This window comes from Chaetura pelagica, unplaced genomic scaffold (genome assembly GCF_000747805.2).
Source record: "Chaetura pelagica isolate M959 unplaced genomic scaffold, ChaPel_1.0 scaffold33, whole genome shotgun sequence".
Taxonomy (NCBI): Eukaryota; Metazoa; Chordata; class Aves; order Apodiformes; family Apodidae; genus Chaetura; species Chaetura pelagica.
Window position 1 is genome coordinate 363,913 of NW_009952874.1, and position 13,235 is coordinate 377,147.

The window sequence follows — 13,235 nt, forward strand, 5'->3', positions numbered from 1 at the left end:
GGTGTCGTGCGCCTTGCACAACCGCCCCCCCCCCCCCCCCCCAGCTGTTCTAGAGCCCCCTGATTTTTGTTGTTGCTGTTGCAGTATCTCTCAGAAATAGCTTTATGTGCTATTTTGTTATTTCTGATTCGTTTTTAGATAGAACAAAGTATTTAAAACCAGGCAATGTTTGGTTGTTTCAGCCCAAGATACAGGCATAAACAAGTCGGACAATGCCTGACCCTTTTCAAACACCCCCAATTTGCCCTAGTACACTGCTAGAAAAAAACAGTAATTCTCAAATAGAGAAACAGATAGAGCCTTCACTTACATCTCCACTCACAGAAACCTTCTGGTAAATACTCTGCCCGCACAGGGGCAGATTCAACTAAAATGGGCTTTGCAAGTGGGCAGTACCAGCCAAACATTAATACACCCCAGATTCATTTAGTCCTTAAAGTGGACTACAAAATCTTCATACTTATCTTGGACAGCAATGCAGGGCAATTTGGAAAGGAGGTAAATCAGTTTACCAAATCAGGTAAAATACCCTAATCTCTAAGGGAACCCCTTCTGCTAGGATTTGGAGTAAACTGCTCTGATGGTATCACAGAACAGCTCCCAGCCCTAAGTGTGGGAATTACTCCATCCTGAGTTGTATCCTGAAGTACAGAGTTAAAAAGGCTCAAAAAGAATAGGTATGGAAGGAATCCAATCAACTCCAAGTAGCATAGTTTCACAACTCTAGAATTCACTACTCACCACCACCACTCTGACTGAAGAGCCAGGGGTGCACAAAGATCTCCCTAAGTGAATCAGCAATTAGGAAAATATTTGGAATATCCATATAGCCACTATGACAAATATTATGGGAAATAACCCTAAGCTGATAAACAAGCCAAGTTTCTTTAGACATCTCCTCTGAACCCACATTACTGGTCACGAATGTTGAGATGTTATAAATGCCACACTGAAACATCCTTCCTTATACTTCTATTTCCAGGAGTTTTTCCTAGGGAGCAGCTGTGGCACAATGGCATTTACTCTCTTCTTGAGGATTAAAATAAATTAAGAAGAAACAGAACAGTGTATCTCAATTTTACTGCTCTGTTATTTTCTAACTGCATCATGAATTAGGTGGTAGTTCAGCTCAGTATGAGAAAGTACTTGCTGTTTATTTCTTTGGGCCACACGCTGCGCATGTTACCAAGTCTGAGGCAAGTAGTTTACAAAGTTGTTTCACATCTCTTATTCTATTAGCGTGCAGGTTTTTTTTTTGTTGGGTATTTTTGCATCACTCTAGTTGCTTGGCAGAAGCCTCACAGAGATTACAGAACCCGCTATAGATAAAATTACACAGATTAAATTACTCCTGTGTGCTTCTTCCCATTAAGAGCGTTTGGCTATGGTTCAGCTAAGTTTTGTCTCCATCACCCAAGAGAAACTGCAAGCAGTAATCGACAAGACTCTTGGCCAGTTCTGATAATTCCTAAAGTTCGAATCTATCAGAGTGATGGTGGTGCTAATGTTTCCTGAGGAGGAGGGAACCCGCACTATTTCGTAACACTTTTGGATGTCACCTTTGGATGACACTGTAAATTATTCTGAGAAGAAACACAGGCAAAGTAAGTCCAGTTAAAAACCAAACCAACCAACTAAACAACCAGAAAAATACCCACCATAACATAACCCTCCAAATGAGCACTTTGAGGTGGGTATGTCCCCAAAAATCTTCCCCTGTAATATTCTGCAACTTCTGCTCTTGGGCAATGCTACTTCTCTCCACATTGCAGAGCTAAAATGTCCATCACAACAATTTTGGCTCTTTAAAACAATATTTACACTGGTAAAAACAAACAAATAACAACAACAAAACCAAACAAACAACAAAAAAACCAATACTACACAAAACCCAGAAAAAAACCCCAAACATAGTAGCATTTTCCCTTTGCTTTTACATACACAGGTCTCCTGGCCTCTGTGCTTTCCATGCTCTTTCTATAAATTATGAAGGCTCTACCCCTCCTTTAAAAAAGTATGAACTTTCTATGGATTTAAGAACACAGGAAGCCAGCAGTAGGAAATGCTGCAATTGCAAGTGGAAGACAGGCAAGGACACAATTTGGGTTGTAGTTACAAGTCAGAAGGGTATTTTACTGTGCCAAATAAACGCATCATATGAATGTTAAAAATACCAAATTATTTAGGATAAATAAGACACATTATACTCCAGATTGCCAAAATAATTTCACAGTGTTTTCTTGGTCATAATATTTTCTGCCTGAAGTACTCATTATTTTACCTGCCAAACAGAAACCTCTGTCAGAGCCCATGAGCACAACACAGGGTAACTTTCTTATTTCTAACCTGACATGAGAGAGCAAGAGCTGGTGGCAACTGCAACAAACAAGAAAATCAGGACAGTATTTCCCCCATTGTTTACATTTTAAAAATTACAGTATTGTTTACACTATCTTATGCAGTGATACTAACACCCCATATGCCTCCCTCTTGAGGAACTAGTTACTAAATGAAGGCAACTGAGATGCTGGGAAAGCAAATCTTTACCAACAGACTAACGTAGCTGATTTTTAGAGATGCAGTTCTGTTTTCCAACAGGTTACAGCTATTAACACCTCCAGATTTTTCATCCATTGCTACTTCACTATCATTCTCTAAGCACTGGTTATGCTTGCTTTACAAACAACCCATTTTACCCCACAGTGTACCTTGATGTCTAAACTCCATGAACATAGCTCCATGTTATTAGGCATAACTCACCAAGTTCAGGTCAATGTTCTGTAAGCCACGGCAATTAAAATCTGTAGCATTCATTCAAGTATTCAAGAAACTGATAAAGAAGGCTGCCCTGGTGAACACAGTTATCTGTAAATATGCCAGTGGCCACTCTCAAACATCAAACACCTTAGTAAAGATTATTAAATGAAAAGTAATTCTTGGAAATGAAGATGACTGCAGAATAGTTATTAAATTCCAATAGCTGATTTATTAAGATAATTTAGTGCTGGTAATTCTATTTAATTTTTGTTTACCATATTAATTTTCTGCTGTAGTAATTTTTAAATGTAGTTCGAAACATACTGAGTCAACTTTCCTGAGATGCCTTCTCCTCCAAAGCAACTGCTATGCTGTGACAAGGATGTTCCAATTAACATGTTATTTTAAATGCAACAGGATTGCACATGACATTCTCTCTTTTCCACGTATTTCAGGCTATGAAAAATTTTGAGAGCTCTCAGATTCCTGGTAGGTATACTTTAATGCTTCCTTACCTTTTGCCAATCTGTATTCCCCATGCAGTCTACAAAAAAGCCCTGCAGCTGAAACTGGGGCAAGATATCCACAGACATACAGAGCAAAACTTCAGAGGCAAACCCCCAAAACTCATAGGGATGTGTTACTGAGGTAACCTCAAACCAAATGATGCAGAGCAGAGCATCATCTCTAAGGGAGAGAACACAGGACCCTAACCAGCTGCCCTCATGTACAGGAAGAACTGTTTCCTGTCTCATTGTTCTCAGTCCATACCTGCTGATACTAGCAACAAATAACACTAATAACCAAACTGTAACCTGTGAAAAAACAAAACAAAACAACCCCCCCCCCAAAAAAAAAACAAACCCAAAAAACCAAAACAACAAAACTTTAGTTATCTATATACAATCACATATGGAAAAGGCTCTTAGTCATATGACTTACTTTCAGGCAGTCCTGCAAGAAGCAGAGTATTGGACTGGATGATTTCTTATGGGCCCCTTTCAATTTGAAATAGTCTATGATTCTATGACATCTGTGAAAAATATGGTATATTCCTCCAAAGAAGACTTCTCCACCTCCAACCAAAATTATGTCTGTTCTGAATTAAAACAATGGCAGTGTGAATTTATGGATTCATCAAAGAGAACTTAACACTTATATAAAAACTTCTATTTAAACACTTGTATAAAAACCTTTGCACACATCTGAGGTTGTTTTTTTTCCCAGCCACTGCTGCAGAAAGGCTGCAGAGTGAACTACTGCTCAGTGTATCCCTTTCAGTGTTTTTATTTGAATGACTCTCTTTGATGCTGTTTAGCAAGTAATGACCCAAAAGAGATCCAAAGGTTTCTTTGTGAAACTGTTTACAGCATGAAGTCATTTTCTCAGCTGGCTGAGTTTTAGAAGTTTTGGTTATTTCTTCATTGACACATCCTAATTTTGCAAGAACAGTATTTCCACACTTCAAAGACCTTTCTCAAGGTCAAAACAAGGCAGTAGGAGAACAGGTTAACCAAAATGCATCCCAGCTTTTGTTTTTTTCAGAGCTTACCACCCAAGCTTTTTCTCACTGTTCCCAATCCAATTCAGCATATTCTGTGAAACTTACAGGTTTTACATCAGTGTCTTCTAGATTAACATTTGTGTGTAAATATCCATGTCTACATATACACAAACGTGCCCTCATTCAATTAAAGCAAAACTGAAGTTTTAATATATTATTTTTTATGAAATTAGTGTTCTCTAGGTGGACCATGCAACACTAGCAACTCAGAGCAGGATGGGAAGGGAGCAGGTGGCCAGGAAAGGGAACTGCTTACGCCAGCATAAACACAGTGCTGGTGCAGTCACTGCACCAGAACTGGTGTCCTAACTTTGGGTTTACCATTGGTCAGTGACTTGAACACAAGTGATGAACCAAGTACAGATAACTCTCTGTGGAAATGTCAGGAGCACTATGGTTGTCTGATCTTGTGTTGGATTTTTCAAAAATTTAATACAAAGAACTAAGATATCCCAAAGCAGTGTTCTTTTCACTGGCAATAATTTTAGTCTGGTTGAGGATGAAATTTCAGATGGGAAGCTCATGCCAAATAGCAAAGTTTTCTCTCATGGGATATTTCTGATGCAGTCACTATTCCAAAAAACTTCAGGTATATTTAAGGCAACTTTAAAAAAATTCAGCTTGGCATACTTATTCCAAACAAAATAAACCATCAGCTACTTCAAAGCCTTTCCTAGGTCAACTTAAGTCAGAACATTTCCTCCTAAATTTAAAATTTCACATGCCAAAAGTCAAAAGTGCAAGATCTGGAATATTTCACCCCTTGCGTATTAGAGGATACATGTTATACTGCTCTAAATTACCAAAGCCACTAATCCATCTTGGAGCAAAAGCCAAGAACAAACAGCAGCCAAAACCAACCTTTTGAATTCTAGTGGCCTGAAGCTTGTTTCCTTTGCTTTTAATTAGCTACAGATATTTCCCATCTTTCCTATGTTTTTTCATCTCTTATATTCCTAAAATGGCATTTTAGCAGCAAATGTTTTAAATTGGGCGCACGCAGACTATGCCAACCATAAAGGAGTTTGTGAGACTCCAGAAAGTTAAGAACCAAAGTAGTTGAAGTTCATCTCAACAGCATGGAAATAAACTACTTTCTATGTATTTTCTTAGGCCTATAGTTGCATCTGCTCATCTTCTTGAGACCCACAGACTCAGGTCACGACTTCCAAGGGCCTATACTCAGTACAGTGAAGAAGAGCAAACGGTTGTGAATGACTTATAATAACTGAAAAGAATGGATGCACACACTCAGAGGACAGATAAAGAACACAACGTCAAAGCTTTTCTCTTTACATTTATACCCAGAGCTTTTCTTTTTATGCGTAACTCTGCTTTTCCTCACAGAGCAGCTGCAGAAATCATCTTAAGGTAGCCATAAAGAGGGCAGAGTGACAAAAGGGTTTTTCTATCCTCTGCCTACAGCTCCTTCAAATGTACAAAGATATCACTATAGCCAATGATAATTTTCTTTAACATCATTTCCCATCAACGTGATTTAACATTAGTGTTGACAAATCAAGGAAAATCAGTGTTTCAAAGTCTTCTAAATGGGAATTCCCTTCAGCTTCATTCACAGCCTACCACACCCACTGGAATATTGACGTAAGCACGACTGACACAGACTACAGCACCCAGGAGTGAAGAAACACTTGTTTTGCTAGACTTGTAGTCAGTTCATAAACTAACTGCAGGACCACTGCAATTAACTAACCAGCTTAACAAAATGAGAAGTGAGATCCCTTGAAAAGGAAGCAAATTGCTACCAAAGGACCACACTAACCTCTCTTAGGGTATTTGAGTGTACATGGAGAACATGAAACAACTGACACCAGTTTGAGATGTGAAAGTCTCATTCTTTTCTTGTGTTACACACAATCCCTCAAAAGACACCAGTGACTGACTGGACAGCTAAAGCCCTATTCAACCATCTAGAACATACTGAAGTGGTGACCCTAATCAATTATCTTGCACTTAATTTTAAAATAATAATTCCTCTTTGACATGAGGACGGTCTTTCAGTTTGAATAGAGAGTATCCAATAGAAATCTTTAGCACTAACTGAAATAATAAGTTTAAATATCTTTTCTGAAGCACTACTTTGGTAAAACTTCTCCCACCTGAAATTGTACACTTCAGTCCTTACCTAAAAGTAAGAAACTTGCCCTTTTCTAATTTTCACATTAGTCCATCAATTGCCTCTTTTAAGCTCTTAATTACTCTTTTGAAATACCAGAGAGAAACAACTGCTGAAAACAGAAGAGGCCCAGGTCTAACTGGCCTTATATTTCAGTTGACATCCTGTTACATTTTCATGCCATTAACAGAAAAGTGATTCTATGCCATAGAAAAAACAACTTGATGAGCTTACGGTGCTGGGAAAGATGTTAAAAGTTTGAAATAGCAAAAGCAGTTGGTGGGTCACCTAACAATTTATCTGGCATGCAGTCAGCAAGCCACACACATATTTGATGGTCAAGCACTATTTCACATGCTCTAAAGGAGCACTGCAAGGATGGCCACTACTAGGATTTCAATATTATTGCATCATTGCATTTGCATATTACAGTCTCTCTGCAATGCATTCCATCTGTTTCACATGGCTGTGTAGTAACACTGCAGCAGAATGAAATGTATCATTGCACATTATCACATAAAATTCTCTGCTCTCTGTGAAGCATAGATTTTATAGACAGTGCCAGCTGCAATCTGTAGGAAGCAGTGGGAATGTTTCCATGAATTCAGTTAAAGATCATATGCTCAGGGTGTGGCCGTGGGAAAGACTAGTGTATCTTACACACAGTCCCTGAAGTCCAATTAGTGTTCCTTTAATTACAAACAGACTTTTCCATATCCTTTTGCAGTATTCCGCCCTGGCTTACCTGATACAAGCCAAAATAAAATATTAACTACAAACATGAAAAATACTGCATAAATCAGACAAACAATCACTGCTTTAATAAACGTGAGTGTCCCTTGGACAAGGTACTCCATGAAGTATTACATACCAACTGCAATAAAACATGACAAGCACTACAGCTACAGCAGAGGAATGAGAATCAAGCACAGCTATTCTGGCCATAAATTTTGTAAAAATGTTATTTATATGCCATTTACATATTTAAGCACATTGTCTCTCCTCCAAATGTAATAATAATAATAATAATATAAAGGCAGAAACATACTATGGAAAATCTCAATTAAAGCTTGTCAAAATCACAAGTAACTGACAGTTTCCAATGCAACCATGGAATATATTAGGTGGCTTTAACAAAGGGGTCCATATTTCATGCACACTCACATCCTGCACTTATTTTCTCGGAGAAAAAAACCCCTCAGAATTCTCATACTGATTTCACACTCCATTAAAAAAATCTCTAGAGGAAAAAAAGTGCATGGAATTTCATGGGAAGCTTTGGTAAGGACACTCTACCAAAATTAAGTTGAAACATATTTAATTGAGTTTGCAGTTCTACAGACCAGTTCCTGCCCCTGGTTTGCCAGTGTTTCAGATGCAACTGCAGTACACATCTGCACTAGTTCAGCTAACTGAATTTAATAGCAAAGCCCGGACATGAAACTTTCAGGCATTACTTACCTCAGACTGAGGTAGCAAAAGCCACTATGAAGAAATAGCTTTCACACGCTTTTTTAAAATCATTATTCTTTCATGCATCTTTAAATTTCGTAAGACACTTTAAAAGGCTCATCCACTTCACACTCAGAGAGTCTGGACTTGCACCTCTCATGTGTTACCCTCTCCAAGCTGTATTTGTGCATCCTGTTCCACTGAGCATGCAAAACCTCAAATTCATCCTGCTGAGAAATTTAGTTCACAGCTGCTTGCTTGGCAGGGATTGTGTGGGAGGGGGGGGAGGGAGGAGAAGAGACAATTTTCCAAGCAATGGGGAAAAACAGTACAAAACTCTCATCATCAATGGCCTTGACATTGCTGGAGCCAACGGAAACAACATCACCCAACAGATTCCATGCGAGGGAACCATTCAGAAACAAACAAACAAAAAAATCACCTCCTGCATTTATTTCTATCGAGGTAGCTTATGCCAAGCTTCCATACTTCTTCTGCATTGGTTTCCTCCTGCTGTTGATGGAGCAGGATATTTGCTGAAACACAGCAGGTAATTAATGCGATATTCTGAACTAATCAGCATATATGGTGGAGAGAAAACTCTGGTATCCTCTGAAGCTGTAAGAACAGCTATCTCTGGTTTTTTGTGTGTGTGGTTTGTTTGGGTTTTTTGTTTGTTTGTTTTGCTTGCTTGTTTGGTTTTCCCCAAAGGAACTATCAAATGCATTATTAGTGAAATACATAACTGGGCCAAGAGCAGACATTACATTTCTGTACTAATGCAAGTCTTGCTGGCAAATGAGCTCCATCACAGGTACCTGTTTTACTGACCTAGTACCTTCATAGAAATATAAGTGCCTGGCTATTGCTGCAGATCTACACCACACAAAGAATAGGTGACATTTAATGAGATAACTTCTCATTGCCCTAATGTCTCCACATATCTCAAAAGAAATAATAATTTGCAGGAATAAGACCTGGTTGGCTTCCTCCCCTATCAGTAAATATATTGCACTCTCTCAGGAGAGTATTAGAACACAATTACAGCACTAGCATAACTTATAACTACTCAATGATGCAGATAGTGTACAAAAATCACAATCTTTTTTCTTACTTTTCTTTTGCAACACCCCACATCTTGACTCACTTTGCACCGCTAATCAGTTGTTGCACATAATTCCAAAACTAGTGGCATTTTAATGACAGTATTAAACATTCTAGATATCACATAAACATTTTATAGACTAGGAAGCAGAGTACTTTTTCCTTTGTCTATGCAAAGCACAACTGGATTGGATACAGACCCCAGTTAAGAGGGACACTGACAACTTTAGCAGTATTTGGTTTGTTCTATTCTAAAAGACATCATCAGTAAGAAAGTGAGACATCAGTAAATATAATTTAAACCATGAAACTAAGTAAACTCATTCCTATGTTGTTGTTATCAGACAACTTCTAACTTAGAAATCATTATTTATCCTCAGGCTGTCTCATTACACCACTTTCCAAGGCTATGGAGAAGGGAAGTAAACCTCTGATGAGTTAAGGAACTGACAACTTTAAAATTGAAGTAGCCATCACCCAGAGATCTGAACTCTGAACCTCACTTGGCTGGTCATCTCTGAGGGTCAGACATTAAAAGGAAGATGACCCTAAAACATCTGTTGAAAATCAAGACTACCAAACTGATGGGAAATTCAGACTAATTCAAATGTGGGAGCCAAGTAAGCTACTGAAACTATATAGTGCTACCAAATGTAAAATGGTTACACTATGAAGAAAACACATTCAGCTCTAAAATCATGAAACAACAAAAAAAATCACTTTCAATGTATTTTTTCCTTTAAGGTCACTGAAAAGCACCAAGAAAGGACATAAAGGGAAGTTAAGAAGAACATAATTAAAAATACTGATAGGCAATCAAAGAGTAGAGAGTCAGTTGCTATCTTCAATAAAGGTCTTGTGAAAGAATTCCAAAGCACTGGCTGGGTCTTAAGGACACACCTATTGAAATTGGTATTTTAACCAGCTTCATATCTGACAGACAGAGAATCTAAGTATCTTTCTATTGCTAATACAGATATAATTTATTTTCTTTGTAGACAAAAATATCAGTGAGTAGTTTTTAGAACCAGCCTGCTTTGATTTACAGGTTTTAAGGCCCACAAAACCCTACAGATAAATTTTCAGGGTCAGAAGGAATAAAACCCGTGATATGTCTGGGGGGGCAGGGAAAGGCAATTTAAGTGATTTGCCCATCACCAGATTCCATGTTGTGTCACATATCCACTCAACAATCAGTAATAGATTTACTGGCCATTTCTATAGGGATTGTCATCAAAGGGACTCAAAGAGAGTAAAAGTCCTTAGGCTAAATAAGGGAAAACCCAGACAAATTAAAAGCCAGGCACATATAACTCAGTATTTCTGCTGATATATTATTAGTAATTTATTTTCTAAGCCAGTCTTTCATCTGTTAACTGTACTTACTGGTCTGTAAGATGGTCTCTGGCCAGTAATCTGTTCTCAGGCCACGAGCGGGACATTCGTGTCTGTGGTATCACTACGGATGCTTCAGATGCTGAGTTTCTCTCACAAGAAATTCCCAGTGTTGAGTTTCTCCACTGATACAATCTACCTTAATATTCTTTTTGCACCTAAGGAACACAAAGTAGGCTCTTCCCATACAGTGAAGGGAATAATCATTACCTACAGTGAACCCCTGTGCCCAGCTCTGTCCCTTTTTTCATCTCTTGCTGCCCATTCCAAGCACTCACCCTACATCAGTATTCAAATACTTATTTAAAGTTACCACCTGGTGACAGCAGCCAAATTCATTGTCTCATTATTGTTACAAATTTTACCAATTATAGTGCCAGAATAAACTATCAATAAAAAGTCAGACTTTTTAGACATGTGCCAGTGGACAAGAACGTTAAGTAATGCGAGGAACCATAAGAAAATTATCATTACTTGAAAAGGAACATATTCCTAGATTAAAAATGTGAAAAATACTACAATGTAAAATAGAACACAACTTACATTAAAATAGTAAGCTTAATAAAAGAGCTATATTTCCATTTTAAAGCATAGGAGATTCAAAAACTAGTATCTGGTAATTATCATTACTGAATATAATTTTTTTTAAAGATGTAGACATAAGATTCAAGTCTTTATGTACATTTTGAAGCACTCTCTCAGACTAACAATAACTCTGAAGAACTCTACAGTCCTTTTAGTTGGGGAAGTTTATTCATAGTGCTTGCAATACATCAAGGATTTCTCAGATCTCTGCACTCAAAATAAAACAATAGAACTGAAAGGGTGTTAACTTCAGACACTAATTATAGCTTTTTAAGTACCAGCACCATTAACAATTTTACTGTACAAAAAATACCCTTGGGAAATTCACAACACGTGCTGGTGCAGTGGAAGTGGACCTGCCTAGCTAATCGTGATCACATTTTGATTCTTAATTGATCTTTCACAACAGCAAGAGGTGAAATTAATATTGAAGAAAGTGCTAAACCGTAAAAACTGTCTCTCATTTTGATTTTTCTACTACCTGCTGGCAGCATAATCAGTCCCAAGTATTAACTCCATTTATATCACTGAGGCAATCTGCAAACACACAGATGCAACTACACACATTCTGCATCTTGCTAATGCAACACCATGCATGTATAGGTAACGATAGAGATCAAGACCCTGGGCTAAGCTCAGCTGTGCTCAGACAGGCTTCTAGTGCCCTTTGAGATGCCCTGAGCGTGTAAAAGACATTTGCCAAACCCGGTTCCAATATCTCTGGGGTATTCTGTATGGAGGCAGCCAGGCCTGGTGGGCTTCGCAGGCAGCAGCAGATGCCTGTGTAATGGGTAATCACAGCCCACCCCAACCATTAACACAACAAATTCATCCTCTATTAACAGCTACCCTATAAACAGCTGAAGGAGCAGGAAGAAAAAACACAAGTCCACACCAAAAAAACCCACAAAATTTAAATTTGATAACAAATAAAAAAATACACAGCATTATTGTGTTTTGGTTTTAGTAGCAGTTTCACTGAAGACACTAAGTCATTACATGCTCAGAGAAGCATCAACTCAAAACCAAAGGCTGTGTGAAAAGGGGGGTCACACTTAAAGACCGGAACACCTTCAAAAACTGCAAAGAAAGAGCAAATTGGTAAGTAAAATTTTTGCAGAAAACCCAACATCAGCCATAAGAGCACTAATGAACATTCTGCGTGAGATCACTAAAAAGACCTGAAATATCATCACAGTATGGTTGTCAGAATCCAGAAGACAGCTGGAGGAACGTTACCATTTGCAACTTGTTCAGCCTCCCAGCAACTCTGATCTGTTACAGTCACTAGGGCACACGAGCCTGTAGGTTGTGTTTCATTTGACCTGTTTAACACTAGCTTTTGTCTTTTTTTTTTTTCCCCCCCCTACCAATGTATACCAGAAACACAGACAAATGCAGAAATATGGAGTAACTTTTGCAGGAAACAGCTCCTCCCAGAGTTTGAGCGACCAAAAGATTCAAACGATCATGAAGTAAAGAGAGGAGATGGAGGAAAGGGTGGTATCTTTCCACAACAAGATTGTTTTTACTTCAGTATCATTAACTGTTGCTTGCGCGTCTGTAATTGATACTGCTGGGCTTTGCTAAACAGCCCTGAAAATGGCAGCTCTGAAGGTTTAATCCTCTAAAAGCAGTACACCAGCACTTTTCTCTACTTCCCAAAAGAGCTCAAAAGAAATAAATCTTTGCAGAGACATCATTTGATGAAGAAGAAATACACATTCAAGGAGAAGTGCTATACTTTGCTGAAATAAACCCAGGCTGTAAAACCAGATAGTCTCTTCAGCAATTCTATAAAATATTTTCACCACACAAGAGCTGAAAGGAACAAAGAGATCTAACATTTCCAAAATAATTGAAAATGCATCCGCATTGCTGAATTAGGTCTATGTTTTGCTCAAGGTCTCTTCCATGGACCTTTGGGGACTGTTTAGCTGGAAATTAAGGGCCCAAGAGACTTTTTTGAAAGCAGTAAGGGATATCCTGAGTCCCAGCCAGCAGCCTAACAATACAGCTTCCAACAGCCAAATCTGTGTGAATCCATGTTATGAACATCACTCATTACCCCACTGTGTGCTTATGGATCCTTCATATAATTGTATTTTAACTATTAAAATTGGTTTATTTGTTAAAGATGCTACACTAAGTGTATGATTCTGAATTACATTTTCTTTCTCAATATATCCAAGGTAGTCAGCTTTGAAAGCTACACTGTATAATTCTAATGTATTTCTTGGG